We start from the raw sequence: 25761 nt of genomic DNA, 5'->3' as shown, positions 1-25761 counted from the left end.
ACATGCAATTCCAGTCTACCTCCTGAAATCGGTTTCCTGCAATTCTGCCCTTCTTTCATGTCCACTTTTAAGACTTACTTCAATATATTTTTGGACGATAGCTGTCATTTATAACTCTGCAGGTTTGTGAATTACAGTGCCCCTGATCTCCTTTCTTCAACTCGCTTTCTTCTGAGCTGGCCGCAACACCGCAGGATTGCTTCAGGCCCTAGTGTGGTTCCGGCATGGCATGCTGAGCCTTTGGTTAATTCCTCTTCCTGGTGGGAAATGAGAGTTAAATTTGCCCGTCCAGACACCTCCAGCTAGTCTCTCATTGGTTCTCCCTATTCCTGTTCATTTTCCTCAGAAATTGCAAACTGGGCCAAACAGGAGGTTAAAGGCACTGACTCTCCAAGTGGGGAGAGTTTTACTAAAGCGTCTGAAATGTTGCACCCGAGTTCCAGGGGACAAAAACTGAGACACATTTGAACACGATTCCCGATAAAACGGTGGATCATACTCTGGGTTCCACATGCATGTTTTAGCTGAAGGAAGAATCCCTTAAACCTGGAGAGTTGACACCCATGGAATGGGTACCATGCAATATGACTTCAAAGGGTCTGCATTTGCTCACCGATCCTCACCAATCCTATCACTGCTGCGTTTATGCCGCTGTACACACAGTTGATTCTCTTTCGGAGACATATATATCCATAGATTTTAAGATTCTTACTAGTCAGGTATATTCATAGGCGTTTAATATGGGGTGTTGAGTCCACTTCGTTGAGCAAGGAGTAGCTCTTGTCTGTTACATATTTGGCTTATGGAACGCTATCTGTGATAATTTCAATCTCTGGTTTTATGCAGCACCCCAACTCACCTTTCCCCTTAAGCAAGCATAAGATGGTTTTCTACATTTGAGACCCTGTTCTGTTTTGTATTTCAGTTCCTGTGTAGCCAAGTTTACATTCCTTGTATTAGAGATATCTTACGATGTTTCTTTTTCTGTGTGACTTATTTCGCTTAGAATCATCGTACCTGAATCCACTCATTATGCTGATACGGGCCTGATGACATAGATTTCATTGCTGAGTGATATTGCTTTGTACGTGAGTACCACAACTTCTTTATCCATTTTTCGCTTTCTGTGATATTGAACTTGTACCGTAAACGAGGTTCTTGTAAACAGAGCCGTCCCAAACTTTGGGGTGGCTGTGTCTTTTTGATTTTAATTTCCCTAAGCTATAGGACCATAAGTGGAAGTGCCCTAGGCTCTGTTGCTTTGTTTCTTAGATGTTTCAGGAAACACCATACAATTCTCCAGAGTGGCTGTTGGCAATTTACATCCCGCCCATCAGCATAACAAGGCTCCCAGTTCTCCATGGCCTGTCCTGCCTTTCTGGATTTTACACTTTTTTCAGATGGCCCTTTTGACCGGGGAGCAGTGAGACTTCATTGTAGTGCAGATTTCCTTTGCAAGCTTGCTTGTTTGGCTTAAAAGGGCGTATGCGTTTTTTCCTGAATATATTCAGGAAAAAACGCATACGCCCTTTTTGGCCAAGTGCATCATTGTGGACGTCCTGCCTCTTTTCCTATGCTTTACATGCAATTCCAGTCTACCTCGTGAAATCGGTTTCCTGCAATTCTGCCCGTCTTTCAAGTCCACTTGGAAGACTTACTTCAATATATTTTTGGACGATAGCTGTCATTTATAACTCTGCAGGTTTGTGAATGACAGTGCCCCTGACCTCCTTTCTTCAACTCGCTTTCTTGTGAGCTGGCCGCAACACCACAGGATTGCTTCAGGCCCTAGTGTGGTTCCGGCATGGCATGCTGAGCCTTTGGTTAATTCCTCTTCCTGGTGGGAAATGAGAGTTAAATTTGCCCGTCCAGACACCTCCAGCTAGTCTCTCATTGGTTCTCCCTATTCCTGTTCATTTTCCTCAGAAATTGCAAACTGGGCCAAACAGGAGGTTAAAGGCACTGACTCTCCAAGTGGGGAGAGTGTTAGTAAAGCGTCTGGAATGTTGCACCCGAGTACCAGGGGACGAAAACTGAGACACATTTGAACAACGTTTCCCGATCACACGGTGGATCATACACTGGGTTCCACATGCATGTTGTAGCTGAAGGAAGAATCCCTTAAACCTGGAGAGTTGTGACCCATGGAATGGGTACCATGCAATATGACTTCAAAGGGTCTGCATTTGCTCACCGATCCTCACCAATCCTATCACTGCTGCGTTTATGCCGCTGTACACACGCTTGATTCTCTTTCGGAGACATATAAATCCATAGGTTTTAAGATTCTTACTAGTCAGGTACATTCTTAGGCGTTTAATATGAGGAGTTGAGTCCAATTCGTTGAGCAATGAGTAGCTCTTGTCTATTACATATTTGGCTTATGGAACGCTATCTGTGCTAATTTCAATCTCTGGTTTTATGCAGCACCCCAACTCACCTTTCCCCTTAAGCAAGCATAAGTTGGTTTTCTACATTTAAGACCCTGTTCTGTTTTGTAATTCAGTTCCTGTGTAGCCAAGTTTACATTCCGTGTAGTAGTGATATCTTATGATGTTTCATTTTCTGTGTGACTTATTTCACTTAGAATCATCGTACCTGAATCCACTCATTATGCTGATACGGGCCTGATGACATAGATTTCATTGCTGAGTGATATTGCATTGTACGTAAGTACCACAACTTCTTTATCCATTTTTCGCTTTCTGTGATATTGAACTTGTACCGTAAACGAGGTTCTTGTAAACAGAGCCGTCCCAAACTTTCGGGTGGCTGTGTCTTTTTGATTTTAATTTCCCTAAGCTATAGGACCATAAGTGGAAGTGCCCTAGGCTCTGTTGCTTTGTGTCTTAGATGTTTCAGGAAACACCATACACTTCTCCAGAGTGGCTGTTGGCAATTTACATCCCGCCCATCAGCATAACAAGTCTCCCAGTTCTCCATGGCCTGTCCTGCCTTTCTGGATTTTACACTTTTTTCAGATGGCCCTTTTGACCGGGGGGCAGTGAGACTTCATTGTAGTGCAGATTTCCTTTGCAAGCTTGCTTGGTTGGCCAAAAAGGGCGTATGCGTTTTTTCCTGAATATATTCAGGAAAAAACTCATACGCCCTTTGTGGCCAAGTGCATCATTGTGGACGTCCTGCCTCTTTTCCTATGCTTTACATGCAATTCCAGTCTACCTCCTGAAATCGGTTTCCTGCAATTCTGCCCCGCTTTCAAGTCCTCTTGGCAGCCTTACTTCAATATATTTTTGGATGATAGCTGTCATTTATAACTCTGCAGGTTTGTGAATGACAGTGCCCCTGAGCTCCTTTCTTCAACTCGCTTTCTTGTGAGCTGGCCGCAACACTGCAGGATTGCTTCAGTCCCTAGTGTGGTTCCGGCATGGCACGCTGAGCCTTTGGTTAATTCCTCTTCCTGGTGGGAAATGAGAGTTAAATTTGCCCGTCCAGACACCTCCAGCTAGTCTCTCATTGGTTCTCCCTATTCCTGTTAATTTTCCTCAGAAATTGCAAATTGAGCCAAAGAGGAGGTTAAAGGCACTGACTCTCCAAGTGGGGAGAGTGTTAGTAAAGCGTCTGGAATGTTGCACCCGAGTACCAGGGGTCGAAAACTGAGACACATTTGAACACGTTTCCCGATCACACGGTGAATCATACTCTGGGTTCCACATGCATGTTTTAGCTGATGGAAGAATCCCTTAAACCTGGAGAGTTGAGACCCATGGAATGGGTACCATGCAATATGACTTCAAAGGGTCTGCATTTGCTCATGGATCCTCACCAATCCTATCACTGCTGCGTTTATGCCGCTGTACACACCCTTGATTCTCTTTCGGAGACATATAAATCCATAGGTTTTAAGATTCTTACTAGTAGGGTATATTCTTAGGCGTTTAATATGGGGTGTTGAGTCTAATTCGTTGAGCAAGGAGTAGCTCTTGTCTGTTACATATTTGGCTCATGGGACGCTCTCTGTGCTAATTTCAATCTCTGGTTTTATGCAGCACCCCAACTCACCTTTCCCCTTAAGCAAGCATAAGCTGGTTTTCTACATTTGAGACCCTGTTCTGTTTTGTAATTCAGTTCCTGTGTAGCCAAGTTTACATTCCGTGTAGTAGTGATATCTTATGATGTTTCTTTTTCTGTGTGACTTATTTTACTTAGAATCATCGTACCTGAATCCACTCATTATGCTGCTACAGACCTGATGACATAGATTTCATTGCTGAGTGATTTTGCATTGTACGTAAGTACCACAACTTCTTTATCCATTTTTCACTTTCTGTGATATTGAACTTGTACCGTAAACGAGGTTCTTGTAAACAGAACTGTCCCAAACTTTGGGGTGGCTGTGTCTTTTTGATTTTAATTTCCCTATGCTATAGGAGCATAAGTGGAATTGCCCTAGGCTCTGTTGCTTTGTGTCTTAGATGTTTCAGGAAACACCATACACTTCTCCAGAGTGGCTGTTGGCAATTTACATCCCGCCCATCAGCATAACAAGTCTCCCAGTTCTCCATGGCCTGTCCTGCCTTTCTGGATTTTACACTTTTTTCAGATGGCCCTTTTGACCGGAGGGTAGTGAGACTTCATTGTAGTGCAGATTTCCTTTGCAAGCTTGCTTGGTTGGCCAAAAAGGGCGTATGCGTTTTTTCCTGAATATATTCAGAGAAATACGCATACGCCCTTTTTGGCCAAGTGCATCATTGTGGACGTTCTGCCTCTTTTCCTATGCTTTACATGCAATTCCAGTCTACCTCCTGAAATCGGTTTCCTGCAATTCTGCCCCGCTTTCAAGTCCTCTTGGCAGCGTTACTTCAATATATTTTTGGATGATAGCTGTCATTTATAAATCTGCAGGTTGTGAATGACAGTGCCCCTGAGCTCCTTTCTTCAACTCGCTTTCTTGTGAGCTGGCCGCAACACCACAGGATTGCTTCAGGCCCTAGTGTGGTTCCGGCATGGCACACTGAGCCTTTGGTTAATTCCTCTTCCTGGTGGGAAATGAGAGTTAAATTTGCCCGTCCAGACACCTCCAGCTAGTCTCTCATTGGTTCTCCGTATTCCTGTTCATCTTCCGCAGAAATTGCAAACTGGGCCAAGCAGGAGGTTAAAGGCACTGACTCTCCAAGTGGGGAGAGTGTTAGTAAAGCGTCTGGAATGTTGCACCTGAGTACCAGGGGATGAAAACTGAGACACATTTGAACACGTTTCCCGATCACACGGTGGATCATACTCTGGGTTCCACATGCATGTTTTAGCTAAAGGAAGAATACCTTAAATCTGGAGAGTTGAGACCCATGTAACGGGTACCATGCAATATGACTTCAAAGGGTCTGCATTTGCTCACCGATCCTCACCAATCCTATCACTGCTGCGTTTATGCCGCTGTACACACACTTGATTCTCTTTTGGAGACATATAAATCCATAGGTTTTAAGATTCTTACTAGTCAGGTATATTCTTAGGCGTTTAATATGGGGTGTTGAGTCCAATTCGTTGAGCAAGGAGTAGCTCTTGTCTGTTACATATTTGGCTCATGGAACGCTATCTGTGCTAATTTCAATCTCTGGTTTTATGCAGCACCCCAACTCACCTTTCCCCTTAAGCAAGCATAAGTTGGTTTTCTACATTTGAGACCCTGTTCTGTTTTGTCATTCAGTTCCTGTGTAGCCAAGTTTACATTCCGTGTAGTAGTGATATCTTATGATGTTTCTTTTTCTGTGTGACTTATTTCACTTAGAATCATCGTACCTGAATCCACTCATTATGCTGCTACGGGCCTGATGACATAGATTTCATTGCTGAGTGATATTGCATTGTACGTAAGTACCACAACTTCTTTATCCATTTTTCGCTTTCTGTGATATTGAACTTGTACCGTAAACGAGGTTCTTGTAAACAGAGCCGTCCCAAACTTTGGGGTGGCTGTGTCTTTTTGATTTTAATTTCCCTAAGCTATAGGACCATAAGTGGAAGTGCCCTAGGCTCTGTTGCTTTGTTTCTTAGATGTTTCAGGAAACACCATACACTTCTCCAGAGTGGCTGTTGGCAATTTACATCCCGCCCATCAGCATAACAAGGCTCCCAGTTCTCCATGGCCTGTCCTGCCTTTCTGGATTTTACACTTTTTTCAGATGGCCCTTTTGACCGGGGGGCAGTGAGACTTCATTGTAGTGCAGATTTCCTTTGCAAGCTTGCTTGGTTGGCCAAAAAGTGCGTATGCGTTTTTTCCTGAATATATTCAGGAAAAAACGCATACGCCCTTTTTGGCCAAGTGCATCATTGTGGACGTCCTGCCTCTTTTCCTATGCTTTACATGCAATTCCAGTCTACCTCCTGAAATCGGTTTCCTGCAATTCTGCCCTTCTTTCAAGTCCACTTGCAACACTTACTTCAATATATTTTTGGACGATAGCTGTCATTTATAACTCTGCAGGTTTGTGAATTACAGTGCCCCTGAGCTCCTTTCTTCAACTCGCTTTCTTGTGAGCTGGCCGCAACACCACAGGATTGCTTCAGGCCCTAGTGTGGTTCCGGCATGGCATGCTGAGCCTTTGGTTAATTCCTCTTCCTGGTGGGAAATGAGAGTTAAATTTGCCCGTCCAGACACCTCCAGCTAGTCTCTCATTGGTTCTCCCTATTCCTGTTCATTTTCCTCAGAAATTGCAAACTGGGCCAAACAGGAGGTTAAAGGCACTGACTCTCCAAGTGGGGAGAGTGTTAGTAAAGCGTCTGGAATGTTGCACCCGAATACCAGGGGACGAAAACTGAGACACATTTGAACACATTTCCCGATCACACGGTGGATCATACTCTGGGTTCCACATGCATGTTTTAGCTGAAGGAAGAATCCCTTAAACCTGGAGAGTTGAGACCCATGAAATGGGTACCATGCAATATGACTTCAAAGGATCTGCATTTGCTCACCGATCCTCACCAATCCTATCACTGCTGCGTTTATGCCGCTGTACACGTGTTTCATTCTCTTTCGGAGACATATAAATCCATAGGTTTTAAGATTCTTACTAGTCAGGTATATTCTTAGGCCTTTAATATGGGGTGTTGAGTCCAATTCGTTGAGCAAGGAGTAGCTCTTGTCTGTTACATATTTAGCTTATGGAACGGTATCTGTGCTAATTTCAATCTCTGGTTTTATGCAGCACCCCAACTCACCTTTCCCCTTAAGCAAGCATAAGTTGGTTTTCTACATTTGAGACCCTGTGCTGTTTTGTAATTCAGTTCCTGTGTAGCCAAGTTTACATTCCGTGTAGTAGTGATATCTTATGATATTTCTTTTTCTGTGTGACTTATTTCACTTAGAATCATCGTACCTGAATCCACTCATTATGCTGCTACGGGCCTGATGACATAGATTTCATTGCTGAGTGATATTGCCTTGTACGTAAGTACCACAACTTCTTTATCCATTTTTCGCTTTCTGTGATATTGAACTTGTACCGTAAACAAGGTTCTTGTAAACAGAGCCGTCCCAAACTTTGGGGTGGCTGTGTCTTTTTGATTTTAATTTCCGTAAACTATAGGACCATAAGTGGAAGTGCCCTAGGCTCTGTTGCTTTGCTTTTTAGATGTTTCAGGAAACACCATACACTTCTCCAGAGTGGCTGTTGGCAATTTACATCCCGCCCATCAGCATAACAAGGCTCCCGTTTCTCCGTGCCTGTCCTGCTTTTCAGATTTTACACTTTTTTCAGATGGCCCTTTTGACTGGGGTGCAGTGAGACTTCATTGTAGTGCAGATTTCCTTTGCAAGCTTGCTTGGTTGGCCAAAAAGGGCATATGCGTTTTTTCCTGAATATATTCAGGAAAAAACGCATACGCCCTTTTTGGCCAAGTGCATCATTGTGGACGTTCTGCCTCTTTTCCTATGCTTTACATGCAATTCCAGTCTACCTCCGTATATCGGTTTCCTGCAATTCTGTCCCGCTTTCAAGTCCTCTTGGCAGCCTTACTTCAATATATTTTTGGACGATAGCTGTCATGTATAACTCTGCAGGTTTGTGAATCACAGTGCCCCTGAGCTCCTTTCTTCAACTCGCTTTCTTGTGAGCTGGCCGCAATACCGCAGAATTGCTTCAGGCCCTAGTGTGGTTCCGGCATGGCACGCTGAGCCTTTGGTTAATTCCTCTTCCTGGTGGGAAATGAGAGTTAAATTTGCCCGTCCAGACACCTCCAGCTAGTCTCTCATTGGTTCTCCCTATTCCTGTTCATTTTCCGCAGAAATTGCAAACTGGGCCAAACAGGAGTTTAAAGGCACTGACTCTCAAAGTGGGGAGAGTGTTAGTAAAGCGTCTGGAAAGTTGCACCCGAGTACCAGGGGACGAAAACTGAGACACATTTGAACACGTTTCCCGATCACACGGTGGATCATACTCTGGGTTCCACATGCATGTTTTAGCTGAAGGAAGAATCCCTTAAACCTGGAGAGTTGAGACCCATGGAATGGGTACCATGCAATATGACTTCAAAGGGTCTGCATTTGCTCACCGATCCTCACCAATCCTATCACTGCTGCGTTTACGCCGCTGTACACACGCTTGATTCTCTTTCGGAGACATATAAATCCATAGGTTTTAAGATTCTTACTAGTCAGGTATATTCTTAGGCGTTTAATATGGGGTGTTGAGTCCACTTCGTTGAGCAAGGAGTAGCTCTTGTCTGTTACATATTTGGCTTATGGAACGGTATCTGTGCTAATTTCAATCTCTGGTTTTATGCAGCACCCCAACTCACCTTTCCCCTTAAGCAAGCATAAGTTGGTTTTCTACATTTGAGACCCTGTTCTGTTTTGTAATTCAGTTCCTGTGTAGCCAAGTTTACATTCCGTGTAGTAGTGATATCTTATGATGTTTCTTTTTCTGTGTGACTTATTTCACTTAGAATCATCGTACCTGAATCCACTCATTATGCTGCTACGGGCCTGATGATATAGATTTCATTGCTGAGTGGTATTGCATTGTACGTAAGTACCACAACTTCTTTATCCATTTTTCGCTTTCTGTGATATTAAACTTGTACCGTAAACGAGGTTCTTGTAAACAGAGCCGTCCCAAACTTTGGGGTGGCTGTGCCTTTTTGATTTTAATATCCCTAAGCTATAGGACCATAAGTGGAAGTGCCCTAGGCTCTGTTGCTTTGTTTCTTAGATGTTTCAGGAAACACCATACACTTCTCCAGAGTGGCTGTTGGCAATTTACATCCCGCCCATCAGCATAACAAGGCTCCCAGTTCTCCATGGCCTGTCCTGCCTTTCTGGATTTTACACTTTTTTCAGATGGCCCTTTTGACCGGGGGGCAGTGAGACTTCATTGTAGTGCAGATTTCCTTTGCAAGCTTGCTTGGTTGGCCAAAAAGGGCGTATGCGTTTTTTCCTGAGGAAAAAACGCATATGCCCTTTTTGGCCAAGTGCATCATTGTGGACGTCCTGCCTCTTTTCCTATGCTTTACATGCAATTCCAGTCTACCTCCTGAAATCGGTTTCCTGCAATTCTGCCCTTCTTTCAAGTCCACTTGCAAGACTTACTTCAATATATTTTTGGACGATAGCTGTCATTTATAACTCTGCAGGTTTGTGAATTACAGTGCCCCTGAGCTCCTTTCTTCAACTCGCTTTCTTGTGAGCTGGCCGCAACACCACAGGATTGCTTCAGGCCCTAGTGTGGTTCCGGCATGGCATGCTGAGCCTTTGGTTAATTCCTCTTCCTGGTGGGAAATGAGAGTTAAATTTGCCCGTCCAGACACCTCTAGCTAGTCTCTCATTGGTTCTCCCTATTCCTGTTCATTTTCCTCAGAAATTGCAAACTGGGCCAAACAGGAGGTTAAAGGCACTGACTCTCCAAGTGGGGAGAGTGTTAATAAAGCGTCTGGAATGTTGCACCCGAATACCAGGGGACGAAAACTGAGACACATTTGAACACGTTTCCCGATCACACGGTGGATCATACTCTGGGTTCCACATGCATGTTTTAGCTGAAGGAAGAATCCCTTAAACATGGAGAGTTGAGACCCATGGAATGGGTACCATGCAATATGACTTCAAAGGGTCTGCATTTGCTCACCGATCCTCACCAATCCTATCACTGCTGGAGAGTTGAGACCTGGAGAGTTGAGGTCTCTTAAACCTGGAGAGTTGAGACCCATGGAATGGGTAAAATGCAATATGACTTCAAAGGGTCTGCATTTGCTCACCGATCCTCACCAATCCTATCACTGCTGCGTTTATGCTGCTGTACACGTGCTTGATTCTCTTTCGGAGACATATAAATCCATAGGTTTTAAGATTCTTACTAGTCAGGTATATTCTTAGGCCTTTAATATGGGGTGTTGAGTCCAATTCGTTGAGCAAGGAGTAGCTCTTGTCTGTTACATATTTAGCTTATGGAACGGTATCTGTGCTAATTTCAATCTCTGGTTTTATGCAGCACCCCAACTCACCTTTCCCCTTAAGCAAGCATAAGTTGGTTTTCTACATTTGAGACCCTGTTCTGTTTTGTAATTCAGTTCCTGTGTAGCCAAATTTACATTCCGTGTAGTAGTGATATCTTATGATATTTCTTTTTCTGTGTGACTTATTTCACTTAGAATCATCGTACCTGAATCCACTCATTATGCTGCTACGGGCCTGATGACATAGATTTCATTGCTGAGTGATATTGTATTGTACGTAAGTACCACAACTTCTTTATCCATTTTTCGCTTTCTGTGATATTGAACTTGTACCGTAAACGAGGTTCTTGTAAACAGAGCCGTCCCAAACTTTGGGGTGGCTGTGTCTTTTTGATTTTAATTTCCCTAAGCTATAGGACCATAAGTGGAAGTGCCCTAGGCTCTGTTGCTTTGTTTCTTAGATGTTTCAGGAAACACCATACACTTCTCCAGAGTGGCTGTTGGCAATTTACATCCCACCCAACAGCATAACAAGGCTCCCAGTTCTCCATGGCCTGTCCTGCCTTTCTGGATTTTACACTTTTTTCAGATGGCCCTTTTGACCGGGGGGCAGTGAGACTTCATTGTAGTGCAGATTTCCTTTGCAAGCTTGCTTGGTTGGCCAAAAAGGGCGTATGCGTTTTTTCCTGAATATATTCAGGAAAAAACGCATACGCCCTTTTTGGCCAAGTGCATCATTGTGGACGTCCTGCCTCTTTTCCTATGCTTTACATGCAATTCCAGTCTACCTCCTGAAATCGGTTTCCTGCAATTATGCCCCGCTTTCAAGTCCTCTTGGCAGCCTTACTTCAATATATTTTTGGATGATAGCTGTCATTTATAACTCTGCAGGTTTGTTAATGACAGTGCCCCTGAGCTCCTTTCTTCAACTCGCTTTCTTGTGAGCTGGCCGCAACACCGCAGGATTGCTTCAGGCCCTAGTGTGGTTCCGGCATGGCACGCTGAGCCTTTGGTTAATTCCTCTTCCTGGTGGGAAATGAGAGTTAAATTTGCCCGTCCAGACACCTCCAGCTAGTCTCTCATTGGTACTCCCTATTCCTGTTCATCTTCCGCAGAAATTGCAAACTGGGCCAAGCAAGAGTTTAAAGGCACTGACTCTCCAATTGGGGAGAGTGTTAGTAAAGCATCTGGAATGTTGCACCCGAGTACCAGGGGACGAAAACTGAGACACATTTGAACACGTTTCCCGATCACACGGTGGATCATACTCTGGGTTCCACATGCATGTTTTAGCTGAAGGAAGAATCCCTTAAACCTGGAGAGTTGAGACCCATGGAATGGGTACCATGCAATATGACTTCAAAGGGTCTGCATTTGCTCACCGATCCTCACCAATCCTATCACTGCTGCGTTTACGCCGCTGTACACACGCTTGATTCTCTTTCGGAGACATATAAATCCATAGGTTTTAAGATTCTTACTAGTCAGGTATATTCTTAGGCGTTTAATATGGGGTGTTGAGTCCACTTCGTTGAGCAAGGAGTAACTCTTGTCTATTACATATTTGGCTTATGGAGCGGTATCTCTGCTAATTTCAATCTCTGGTTTTATGCAGCACCCCAACTCACCTTTCCCCTTAAGCAAGCATAAGTTGGTCTTCTACATTTGAGACCCTGTTCTGTTTTGTAATTCAGTTCCTCTGTAGCCAAGTTTACATTCCGTGTAGTAGTGATATCTTATGATGTTTCTTTTTCTGTGTGACTTATTTCACTTAGAATCATCGTACCTGAATCCACTCATTATGCTGCTATGGGCCTGATGACATAGATTTCATTGCTGAGTGATATTGCATTGTACGTAAGTACCACAACTTCTTTATCCATTTTTCACTTTCTGTGATATTGAACTTGTACTGTAAACGAGGTTCTTGTAAACAGAGCCGTCCCAAACTTTGGGGTGGCTGTGTCTTTTTGATTTTAATTTCCCTAAGCTATAGGACCATAAGTGGAAGTGCCCTAGGCTCTGTTGCGTTGTTTTTTAGATGTTTCAGGAAACACCATACACTTCTCCAGAGTGGCTGTTGGCAATTTACATCCCACCCATCAGCATAACACGGCTCCCAGTTCTCCATGGCCTGTCCTGCCTTTCTGGATTTTACACTTTTTTCAGATGGCCCTTTTGACAGGAGGGCAGTGAGACTTCATTGTAGTGCAGATTTCCTTTTCAATCTTGCTTGGTTGGCCAAAAAGTGCGTATGCGTTATTTCCTGAATATATTCAGAAAAAAACGCATACGCCCTTTTTGCCCAAGTGCATCATTGTGGACGTTCTGCCTCTTTTCCTATGCTTTACATGCAATTCCAGTCTACCTCCTGAAATCGGTTTCCTGCAATTCTGCCCCGCTTTCAAGTCTTCTTGGCAGCCTTACTTCAATATACTTTTGGACGATAGCTGTCATTTATAACTCTGCAGGTTTGTGAATGACAGTGCCCCTGAGCTCCTTTCTTCAACTCGCTTTCTTGTGAGCTGGCCGCAACACCGCAGGATTGCTTCAGGCCCTAGTGTGGTTCCGACATGGCACGCTGAGCCTTTCGTTAATTCCTCTTCCTGGTGGGAAATGAGAGTTAAATTTGCCCGTCCAGACACCTCCAGTTAATCTCTCATTGGTTCTCCCTAGTCCTGTTCATTTTCCGCAGAAATTGCAAACTGGGCCAAACAGGAGGTTAAAGGCACTGACTCTCCAAGTGGGGAGAGTGTTAGTAAAGCATCTGGAATGTTGCACCCGAGTACCAGGGGATGAAAACTGAGACATATTTGAACACGTTTCCCGATCACACGGTGGATCATACTCTGGGTTCCACATGCTGTTTTAGCTGAAGGAAGAATCCCTTAAACCTAGAGAGTTGAGACCCATGGAATGGGTACCATGCAATATGACTTCAAAGGGTCTGCATTTGCTCACCGATCCTCACCAATCCTATCACTGCTGCGTTTATGCCGCTGTACACACACTTGATTCTCTTTCGGAGACATATAAATCCATAGTTTTTAAGATTCTTACTAGTCAGGTATATTCTTAGGCGTTTAATATGGGGTGTTGAGTCCACTTCGTTGAGCAAGGAGTAGCTCTTGTCTGTTACATATTTGGCTTATGGAACGGTATCTGTGCTAATTTCAATCTCTGGTTTTATGCAGCACCCCAACTCACCTTTCCCCTTAAGCAAGCATAAGTTGGTTTTCTACATTTGAGACCCTGTTCTGTTTTGTAATTCAGTTCCTGTGTAGCCAAGTTTATATTCCGTGTAGTAGTGATATCTTATGATGTTTCTTTTTCTGTGTGACTTATTTCACTTAGAATCATCGTACCTGAATCCACTCATTATGCTGCTACGGGCCTGATGACATAGATTTCATTGCTGAGTGATATTGCATTGTACGTAAGTACCACAACTTCTTTATCCATTTTTCGCTTTCTGTGATATTGAACTTGTACCGTAAACGAGGTTCTTGTAAACAGAGCCGTCCCAAACTTTGGGGTGGCTGTGTCTTTTTGATTTTAATTTCCCTAAGCTATAGGACCATAAGTGGAAGTGCCCTAGGGTCTGCTGCTTTGTTTTTTACATGTTTCAGGAAACACCATACACTTCTCCAGAGTGGCTGTTGGCAATTTACATCCCGCCCATCAGCATAACAAGGTTCCCAGTTCTCCATGGCCTGTCCTGCCTTTCTGGATTTTACACTTTTTTCAGATGGCCCTTTTGACTGGGGGGCAGTGAGACTTCATTGTAGTGCAGATTTCCTTTGCAAGCTTGCTTGGTTGGCCAAAAAGCGCGTATGCGTTTTTCCCTGAATATATTCAGGAAAAAACGCATACGTGCTTTTTGGCCAAGTGCATCATTGTGGACGTTCTGCCTCTTTTCCTATGCTTTACATGCAATTCCAGTCTACCTCCTGAAATTAGTTTCCTGCAATTCTGCCCCGCTTTCAAGTCCTCTTGGCAGCCTAACTTCAATATATTTTTGGACGGTAGCTGTCATTTATAACTCTGCAGGTTTGTGAATTACAGTGCCCCTGATCTCCTTTCTTCAAATCGCGTTCTTGTGAGCTGGCCGCAACACCGCAGGATTGCTTCAGGCCCTAGTGTGGTTCCGGCATGGCACGCTGAGCCTTTGGTTAATTCCTCTTCCTGGTGGGAAATGAGAGTTAAATTTACCCGTCCAGACACCTCCCGCTAGTCTCACATTGGTTCTCCCTATTCTTGTACATCTTCCGCAGAAATTGCAAACTGGGCCAAACAGGAGGTTAAAGACACTGACTCTCCAAGTGGGGAGAGTGTTAGCAAAGCGTCTGGAATATTGCACCTGAGTACCAGGGGCGAAACGTGAGACACATTTGAACACGTTTCCCGATCACACGGTGGATCATAATCTGGGTTCCACATGCATGTTTTAGCGGAAGGAAGAATCCCTTAAACCTGGAGAGTTGAGACCCATGGAATGGGTACCATGCAATATGACTTCAAAGGGTCTGCATTTGTTCACCGAACCTCACCAATCCTATCACTGCTGCGTTTATGCCGCTGTACACACGCTTGATTCTCTTTCAGAGACATATAAATCCATAGGTTTTAAGATTCTTACTAGTCAGGTATATTCTTAGGCGTTTAATATGGGGTGTTGAGTCCACTTCGTTGAGCAAGGAGTAGCTCTTGTCTATTACATATTTGGCTTATGGAACGGTATCTGTGCTAATTTCAATCTCTGGTTTTATGCAGCACCCCAACTCACCTTTCCCCTTAAGCAAGCATGAGTTGGTTTTCTACATTTGAGACCCTGTTCTGTTTTGTAATTCAGTTCCTGTGTAGCCAAGTTTACATTCCGTGTAGTAGTGATGTCTTATGATGTTTCTTTTTCTGTGTGACTTATTTCACTTAGAATCAATGTACCTGAATCCACTCATTATGCTGCTATGGGCCTGATGACATAGATTTCATTGCTGAGTGATATTGCATTGTACGTAAGTACCACAACTTCTTTATCCATTTTTCGCTTTCTGTGATATTGAACTTGTACCGTAAACGAGGTTCTTGTAAACAGAGCCGTCCCAAATGTTGGGGTGGCTGTGTCTTGATTTTAATTTCCCTAAGCTATAGGACCATAAGTGGAACTGCCCTAGGCTCTGTTGCTTTGTTTTTCAGATGTTTCAGGAAACACCATACACTTCTCCAGAGTGGCTGTTGGCAATTTACATCCCGCCCATCAGCATAACAAGGCTCCCAGTTCTCCATGGCCTGTCCTGCCTTTCTGGATTTTACACTTTTTTCAGATGGCCCTTTTGACCGGGGGGCAGTGAGACTTCATTGTAGTGCAGATTTCCTTTGCAAGCTTGCTTGGTTGGCCAAAAAGGGCGTATGCGTTTTTTCCTGTATATATTCAGGAAAAAACGCATATGCCCTTTTTGGCCAAGTGCATCATTGTGGACGTTCTGCTTCTTTTCCTATGCTTTACATGCAATTCCAGTCTACCTCCTGAAATCGGTTTCCTGCAATTCTGCCCCGCTTTCAAGTCCTCTTGGCAGCCTTACTTCAATATATTTTTGGATGATAGCTGTCATTTATAACTCTGCAGTTTTGTGAATTACAGTGCCCCTGAGCTCCTTTCTTCAACTCGCTTTCTTGTGAGCTGGCCGCAACACCGCAGGATTGCTTCAGACCCTAGTGTGGTTCCGGCATGGCACGCTGAGCCTTTTGTTAATTCCTCTTCCTGGTGGGAAATGAGAGTTAAATTTGCCCGTCCAGACACCTCCAGCTACTCTCTCATTGGTTCTCCCTATTCCTGTTCATTTTCCGCAGAAATTGCAAACTGGGCCAAACAGGAGTTTAAAGGCACTGACTCTCCAAGTGGGGAGAGTGTTAGTAAAGTGTCTGGAATGTTGCACCCGAATACCAGGGGACGAAAACTGAGACACATTTGAACACGTTTCCCGATCACACGGTGGATCATACTCTGGGTTCCACATGCATGTTTTAGCTGAAGGAAGAATCCCTTAAACCTAGAGAGTTGAGACCCATGGAATGGGTACCATGCAATATGACTTCAAAGGGTCTGCATTTGCTCACCAATCCTCACCAATCCTATCACTGCTGCGTTTATGCCGCTCTACACACGCTTGATTCTCTTTTGGAGACATATAAATCCATAGGTTTTAAGATTCTTACTAGTCAGGTATATTCTTAGGCGTTTAATATGGGGTGTTGAGTCCACTTCGTTGAGCAAGGAGTAGCTCTTGTCTATTACATATTTGGCTTATGGAACGGTATCTGTGCTAATTTCAATCTCTGGTTTTATGCAGCACCCCAACTCACCTTTCCCCTTAAGCAAGCATAAGTTGGTTTTCTGCATTTGAGACCCTGTTCTGTTTTGTAATTCAGTTCCTGTGCAGCCAAGTTTACATTCCGTGTAGTAGTGATATCTTATGATGTTTCTTTTTCTGTGTGACTTATTTCACTTAGAATCATCGTACCTGAATCCACTCATTATGCTGCTACGGGCCTGATGACATAGATTTCATTGCTGAGTGATATTGCATTGTACGTGAGTACCACAACTTCTTTATCCATTTTTCGCTTTCTGTGATATTGAACTTGTACCGTAAATGTGTTTCTTGTAAACAGAGCCGTCCCAAACTTTGGGGTGGCTGTGTCTTTTTGATTTTAATTTCCCTAAGTTATAGGACCATAAGTGGAAGTGCCCTAGGCTCTGTTGCTTCGTTTTTAGATGTTTCAGGAAACACCATACACTTCTCCAGAGTGGCTGTTGGCAATTTACATCCCGCCCATCAGCATAACAAGGCTCCCAGTTCTCCATGGCCTGTCCTGCCTTTCTGGATTTTACACTTTTTTCAGATGACCCTTTTGACCAGGGGGCAGTGAGACTTCATTGTAGTGCAGATTTCCTTTGCAAGCTTGCTTGGTTGGCCAAAAAGGGCGTATGAGTTTTTTCCTGCATATATTCAGGAAAAAACGCATACGCCCTTTTTGGCCAAGTGCATCATTGTGGACGTTCTGCCTCTTTTCCTGTGCTTTACATGCAATTCCAGTCTACCTCCTGAAATCGGTTTCCTGCAATTCTGCCCCGCTTTCAAGTCCTCTTGGCAGCCTTACTTCAATCTATTTTTTGACGATAGCTGTCATTTATAACTGTGCAGGTTTGTGACTGACAATGCCCCTGAGCTCCTTTCTTCAACTCGCTTTCTTGTGAGCTTGCCGCAACACCGTAGGATTGCTTCAGGCCCTAGTATGGTTCCGACATGGCACGCTGAGCCTTTGGTTAATTCCTCTTCCTGGTGGGAAATGAGAGTTAAATTTGCCCGTGCAGACACCTCCAGCTACTCTCTCATTGGTTCTCCCTAGTCCTGTTCATTTTCCGCAGAAATTGCAAACTGGGCCAAACAGGAGGTTAAAGGCACTGACTCTCCAAGTGGGGACAGTGTTAGTAAAGCGTCTGGAATGTTGCACCCGAGTACCAGGGGACGAAAACTGAGACACATTTGAACACGTTTCCCGATCACACGGTGGATCATACTCTGGGTTCCACATGCATGTTTTAGCTGAAGGAAGAATCCCTTAAACCTGAAGAGTTGAGACCCATGGAATGGGTACCATGCAATATGACTTCAAAGGGTCTGCATTTGCTCACCGAACCTCACCAATCCTATCACTGCTGCGTTTATGCCGCTGTACACACGCTTGATTCTCTTTCGGAGACATATAAATCCATAGGTTTTAAGATTCTTACTAGTCAGGTATATTCTTAGGCGTTTAATATGGGGTGTTGAGTCCACTTCGTTGAGCAAGGAGTAGCTCTTGTCTATTACATATTTGGCTTATGGAACGGTATCTGTGCTAATTTCCATCTCTGGTTTTATGCAGCACCCCAACTCACCTTTCCCCTTAAGCAAGCATAAGTTGGTTTTCTACATTTGAGACCCTGTTCTGTTTTGTAATTCAGTTCCTGTGTAGCCAAGTTTACATTCCGTGTAGTAGTGATATCTTATGATGTTTCTTTTTCTGTGTGACTTATTTCACTTAGAATCATCGTACCGGAATCCACTCATTACGCTGCTATGGGCCTGATGACATAGATTTCATTGCTGAGTGATATTGCATTGTACGTAAGTACCACAACTTCTTTATCCATTTTTCGCTTTCTGTGATATTGAACTTGTGCCGTAAACGAGGTTCTTGTAAACAGAGCCGTCCCAAACTTTGGGGTGGCTGTGTCTTTTTGATTTTAATTTCCCTAAGCTATAGGACCATAAGTGGAAGTGCCCTAGGCTCTGTTGCTTTGTTTTTTAGATGTTTCAGGAAACACCATACAGTTCTCCAGAGTGGCTGTTGGCAATTTACATCCCGCCCAGCAGCATAACAAGGCTCCCAGTTCTCCATGGCCTGTCCTGCCTTTCTGGATTTTACACTTTTTTCAGATGGCCCTTTTGACCAGGGGGCAGTGAGACTTCATTGTAGTGCAGATTTCCTTTGCAAGCTTGCTTGTTTGGCCAAAAAGGGCGTATGTGTTTTTTCCTGAATATATTCAGGAAAAAACCCATACGCCCTTTTTGGCCAAGTGCATCATTGTGGACGTTCTGCCTCTTTTCCTATGCTTTACATGCAATTCCAGTCTACCTCCTGAAATCGGTTTCCTGTAATTCTGCCCCGCTTTGAAGTCCTCTTGGCAGCCTTACTTCAATATATTTTTGGACGATAGCTGTCATTTATAACTCTGCAGGTTTGTGAATCAGAGTGCCCCTGAGCTCCTTTCTTCAACTCGCCTTCTTGTGAGCTGGCCGCACCACCGCAGGATTGCTTCAGGCCCTAGTGTGGTTCCAGCATGGCACGTTGAGCCTTTGGTTAATTCCTCTTCCTGGTGGGAAATGAGAGTTAAATTTGCCCGTCCAGACACCTCCAGCTAGTCTCTCATTGGTTCTCCCTAGTCCTGTTCATTTTCCGCAGAAATTGCAAACTGGGCCAAACAGGAGGTTAAAGGCACTGACTCTCCAAGTGGGGAGAGTGTTAGTAAAGAGTCTGGAATGTTGCACCCGAGTACCAGGGGACGAAAACTGAGACACATTTGAACACGTTTCCCGATCACACGGTGGATCATACTCTGGGTTCCACATGCATGTATTAGCTGAATGAAGAATCCCTTAAACCTGGAGAGTTGAGACCCATGGAATGGGTACCATGCAATATGACTTCAAAGGGTCTGCATTTGCTCACCAAACCTCACCAATCCTATCACTGCTGCGTTTATGCCGCTGTACACACGCTTGATTCTCTTTCGGAGACATATAAATCCATAGGTTTTAAGATTCTTACTAGTCAGGTATATTCTTAGGCGTTTAATATGGGGTGTTGAGTCCACTTCATTGAGCAAGGAGTAGCTCTTGTCTATTACATATTTGGCTTTGGAACGGTATCTCTGCTAATTTCAATCTCTAGTTTTATGCAGCACCCCAACTCACCTTTCCCCTTAAGCAAGCATAAGTTGGTTTTCTACATTTGAGACCCTGTTCTGTTTTGTAATTCAGTTCCTGTGTAGCCAAGTTTACATTCCGTGTATTAGTGATATCTTATGATGTTTCTTTTTCTGTGTGACTTATTTCACTTAGAATCATCGTACCTGAATCCACTCATTATGCTGCTATGGGCCTGATGACATAGATTTCATTGCTGAGTGATATTGCATTGTACGTAAGTACCACAAATTCTTTATCCATTTTTCGCTTTCTGTGATATTGAACTTGTACCATAAACGAGGATCTTGTAAACAGAGCCATCCCAAACTTTGGGATGGCTGTGTCTTTTTGATCTTAATTTCCCTAAACTATAGGACCATAAGTGGAAGTGCCCTAGGCTCTGTTGCTTTGTTTGTTAGATGTTTCAGGAAACACCATACAGTTCTCCAGAGTGGCTGTTGGCAATTTACATCCCGCCCATCAGCATAACAAGGCTCCCAGTTCTCCATGGCCTGTCCTGCCTTTCTGGATTTTACACGTTTTTCAGATGACCCTTTTGACCGGGGGGCAGTGAGACTTAATTGTAGTGCAGATTTCCGTTGCAAGCTTGCTTGGTTGGCCAAAAAGGGCATATGCGTTGTTTCCTGAATATATTCAGGAAACAACGCATACGCCCTTTTTGGCCAAGTGCATCATTGTGGACGTTCTGCCCCTTTTCCTATGCTTTACATGCAATTCCAGTCTACCTCCTGAAATCGGTTTCCTGCAATTCTGCCCCGCTTTCAAGTCCTCTTGGCAACCTTACTTCAATATATTTTTTTGGACGATAGCTGTCATTTATAACTCTGCAGGTTTGTGAATTACAGTGCCCCTGAGCTCCTTTCTTCAACTCGCTTTCTTGTGAGCTGGCCGCAACACCGCAGGATTGCTTCAGGCCCTAGTGTGGTTCCGGCATGGCACGCTGAGCCTTTGGTTAATTCCTCTTCCTGGTGGGAAATGGGAGTTAAATTTGCCCGTCCAGACACCTCCAGCTAGTCTCTCATTGGTTCTCCCTATTCCTGTCCATTTTCTGCAGAAATTGCAAACTGGGCCAAACAGGAGGTTAAAGGCACTGATCTCCAAGTGGGGAGAGTGTTAGTAAAGCGTCTGGATTGTTGCACCCGAGTACCAGGGATGAAAACTGAGACACATTTGAACACGTTTCCCGATCACACGGTGGATCATACTCTGGGTTCCACATGCATGTTTCAGCTGAAGGAAGAATCCCTTAAACCTGGAGAGTTGAGACCCATGGAATGGGTACCATGCAATATGACTTCAAAGGGTCTGCATTTGCTCACCGAACCTCACCAATCCTATCACTGCTGCGTTTATGCCGCTGTACACACGCTTGATTGTCTTTCGGAGACATATAAATCCATAGGTTTTAAGATTCTTACTACTCAGGTATATTCTTAGGCGTTTAATATGGGATGTTGAGTCCACTTCGTTGTTCAAGGAATAGCTCTTGTCTATTACATATTTGGCTTATGGAAAGGTATCTGTGCTAATTTCCATCTCTGGTTTTATGCAGCACCCCAACTCACCTTTCCCCTTAAGCAAACATAAGTTGGTTTTCTACATTTGAGACCCTGTTCTGTTTTGTAATTCAGTTCCTGTGTAGCCATGTTTACATTCCGTGTAGTAGTGATATCTTATGATGTTTCTTTTTCTGTGTGACTTATTTCACTTAGAATCATCGTACCTGAATCCACTCATTATGCTGCTACGGGCCTGATGACATAGATTTCATTGCCAAGTGATATTGCATTGTACGTAAGTACCATAACTTCTTTATCCATTTTTCGCTTTCTGTGATATTGAACTTGTACCGTAAACGAGGTTCTTGTAAAGAGAGCCGTCCCAAACTTTGGGGTGGCTGTGTCTTTTTGATTTTAATTTCCCTAATCTATAGGACATAAGTGGAAGTGCCCTAGGCTCTGTTGTTTTGTTTTTTAGATGTTTCAGGAAACACCATACACTTCTCCAGAGTGGCTGTTGGCAATTTACATCCCGCCCATCAGCATAACAAGGCTCCCAGTTCTCCATGGCCTGTCCTGCCTTTCTGGATTTTACACTTTTTTCAGATGGCCCTTTTGACCGGGGGGCAGTGAGACTTCATTGTAGTGCACATTTCCTTTGCAAGCTTGCTTGGTTGGCCAAAAAGGGCATATGCGTTTTTTCCTGAATATATTCAGGAAAGAACGCATACGCCATTTTTGGCCAAGTGCATCATTGTGGACGTTCTGCCTCTTTTCCTATGCTTTACATGCAATTCCAGTCTACCTCCTGAAATCGGTTTCCTGCAATTCTGCCCCGCTTTCAAGTCCTCTTGGTAGCCTTACTTCAATATATTTTTGGACGATAGCTGTCATTTATAACTCTGCAGGTTTGTGAATGACAGTGCCCCTGAGCTCCTTCCTTCAACTCACTTTCTTGTGAGCTGGCCGCAACACCGCAGGATTGCTTAAGACCCTAGTGTGGTTCCGGCATGGCACGCTTAGCCTTTGGTTAATTCCTCTTCCTGGTGGGAAATGAGAGTTAAATTTGCCCGTCCAGACACCTAGAGCTAGTCTCCCATTGGTTCTCCCTATTCCTGTTCATCTTACGCAGAAATTGCAAACTGTGTCAAACAGGAGGTTAAAGGAATGGACTCTCCAACTAGGGAGAGTGTTAGTAAAGCGTCTGGAATGTTGCACCCGAGTACCAGGGGATGAAAACTAAGACACATTTGAACACGTTTCCCGGTCACACGGTGGATCATACTCTGGGTTCCACATGCATGTTTTAGCTGAATGAAAAATCCCTTAAACCTGGAGAGTTGAGACCCATGGAATGGGTACCATGCAATATGACTTCAAAGGGTCTGCATTTGCTCACCGAACCTCACCAATCCTATCACTGCTGCGTTTTGCCGCTGTACACACGCTTGATTCTCTTTCAGAGACATATAAATCCATAGGTTTTAAGATTCTTACTAGTCAGGTATATTCTTAGGCGTTTAATATGAGGTGTTGAGTCCACTTCATTGAGCAAGGAGTAGCTCTTGTCTATTACATATTTGGCTTATGGAACGATATTTGTGCTAATTTCCATCTCTGGTTTTATGCAGCACCCCAACTCACCTTTCCCCTGAAGCAAGCATAAGTTGGTTTTCTACATTTGAGACCCTGTTCTGTTTTGTAATTCAGTTCCTGTGTAGCCAAGTTTACATTCCGTGTATTAGTGATATCTTATGATGTTTCTTTTTCTGTGCGACTTACTTCACTTAGAATCATCGTACCTGAATCCACTCATTATGCTGCTACGGGCCTGATGACATAGATTTCATTGCTGAGTGATATTGCATTGTACGTAAGTACCACAACTTCTTTATCCATTTTTCGCTTTCTGTGATATTGAAATTGTACCGTAAACGAGGTTCTTGTAAACAGAGCCGTCCCAAACCTTGGGGTCGCTGTGCCTTTTTGATTTTAATTTCCCTAATCTATACGACCATAAGTGGAAGTGCCCTAGGCTCTGCTGTTTGTTTTTTAGATGTTTCATGAAACACCATACACTTCTCCAGAGTGGCTGTTGGCAATTTACATCCCGCCCGTCAGCATAACAAGGCTCCCAGTTCTCCATGGCCTGTCCTGCCTTTCTGGATTTTACACTTTTTTCAGATGTCCCTTTTGACCGGGGGGCAGTGAGACTTTATTGTAGTGCAGATTTCCTTTGCAAGCTTGCTTGGTTGGCTAAAAAGGGCGTACGCGTTTTTTCCTGAATATATTCAGGAGAAAACGCGTACGCCCTTTTTGGCCAAGTGCATCATTGTGGACGTTCTGCCTCTTTTCCTATGCTTTACATGCAATTCCAGTCTACCTCCTGAAATCGGTTTCCTGCAATTCTGCCCCGCTTTCAAGTCCTCTTGGCAACCTTACTTCAATATATTTTTGGACGATAGCTGTCATTTATAACTCTGCAGGTTTGTGAATTACAGTGCCCCTGAGCTCCTTTCTTCAACTCGCTTTCTTGTGAGCTGGCCGCAACACCGCAGGATTGCTTCAGGCCCTAGTGTGGTTCTGGCATGGCACGCTGAGCCTTTGGTTAATTCCTCTTCTTGGTGGGAAATGAGAGTTAAATTTGCCCGTCCAGACACCTCCAGCTAGTCTCTCATTGGTTCTCCCTATTCCTGTTCATTTTCCGCAGAATTTGCAAACTGGGCCAAACAGGAGGTTAAAGGCACTGACTCTCCAAGTGGGGAGAGTGTTAGTAAAGCGTCTGTAATGTTGCACCCGAGTACCAGGGGACGAAAACTGAGACACATTTGAACACGTTTCCCGATCACATGGTGGATCATACTCTGGGTTCCACATGCATGTTTTAGCTGAAGGAAGAATCCCTTAAACCTGGAGAGTTGAGACCCATGGAATGGGTACCATGCAATATGACTTCAAAGGGTCTGCATTTGCTCACCGAACCTCACCAATCCAATCACTGCTGCATTTATGCCACTGTACACATGCTTGATTCTCTTTCGGAGACATATAAATCCATAGGTTTTAAGATTCTTACTAGTCAGGTATATTCTTAGGCGTTTAATATGGGTTGTTGAGTCCACTTTGTTGAGCAAGGAATAGCTCTTGTCTATTACATATTTGGCTTATGGAAAGGTATCTGTGCTAATTTCAATCTCTGGTTTTATGCAGCACCCCAACTCACCTTTCCCCTTAAGCAAGCATAAGTTGGTTTTCTACATTTGAGACCCTGTTCTGTTTTGTAATTCAGTTCCTGTGTAGCCAAGTTTACATTCCGTGTAGTAGTGATATGTTATGATGTTTCTTTTTCTGTGTGACTTATTTCACTTAGAATCATCGTACCGGAATCCACTCATTACGCTGCTATGGGCCTGATGACATAGATTTCATTGCTGAGTGATATTGCATTGTACGTAAGTACCACAACTTCTTTATCCATTTTTCGCTTTCTGTGATATTGAACTTGTGCCGTAAACGAGGTTCTTGTAAACAGAGCCGTCCCAAACTTTGGGGTGGCTGTCTCTTTTTGATTTTAATTTCCCTAAGCTATAGGACCATAAGTGGAAGTGCCCTAGGCTCTGTTGCTTTGTTTTTTAGATGTTTCAGGAAACACCATACAGTTCTCCAGAGTGGCTGTTGGCAATTTACATCCCGCCCAGCAGCATAACAAGGCTCCCAGTTCTCCATGGCCTGTCCTGCCTTTCTGGATTTTACACTTTTTTCAGATGGCCCTTTTGACCAGGGGGCAGTGAGACTTCATTGTAGTGCAGATTTCCTTTGCAAGCTTGCTTGTTTGGCCAAAAAGGGCGTATGTGTTTTTTCCTGAATATATTCAGGAAAAAACCCATACGCCCTTTTTGGCCAAGTGCATCATTGTGGACGTTCTGCCTCTTTTCCTATGCTTTACATGCAATTCCAGTCTACCTCCTGAAATCGGTTTCCTGTAATTCTGCCCCGCTTACAAGTCCTCTTGGCAGCCTTACTTCAATATATTTTTGGACGATAGCTGTCATTTATAACTCTGCAGGTTTGTGAATCAGAGTGCCCCTGAGCTCCTTTCTTCAACTCGCCTTCTTGTGAGCTGGCCGCACCACCGCAGGATTGCTTCAGGCCCTAGTGTGGTTCCAGCATGGCACGTTGAGCCTTTGGTTAATTCCTCTTCCTGGTGGGAAATGAGAGTTAAATTTGCCCGTCCAGACACCTCCAGCTAGTCTCTCATTGGTTCTCCCTAGTCCTGTTCATTTTCCGCAGAATTTGCAAACTGGGCCAAACAGGAG

This window comes from Orcinus orca, chromosome 2 (genome assembly GCF_937001465.1).
Source record: "Orcinus orca chromosome 2, mOrcOrc1.1, whole genome shotgun sequence".
NCBI classification, from domain to species: Eukaryota; Metazoa; Chordata; class Mammalia; order Artiodactyla; family Delphinidae; genus Orcinus; species Orcinus orca.
The sequence above is the reverse complement of the archived record's forward strand: the minus strand, read 5'-3'. Positions refer to the sequence as shown.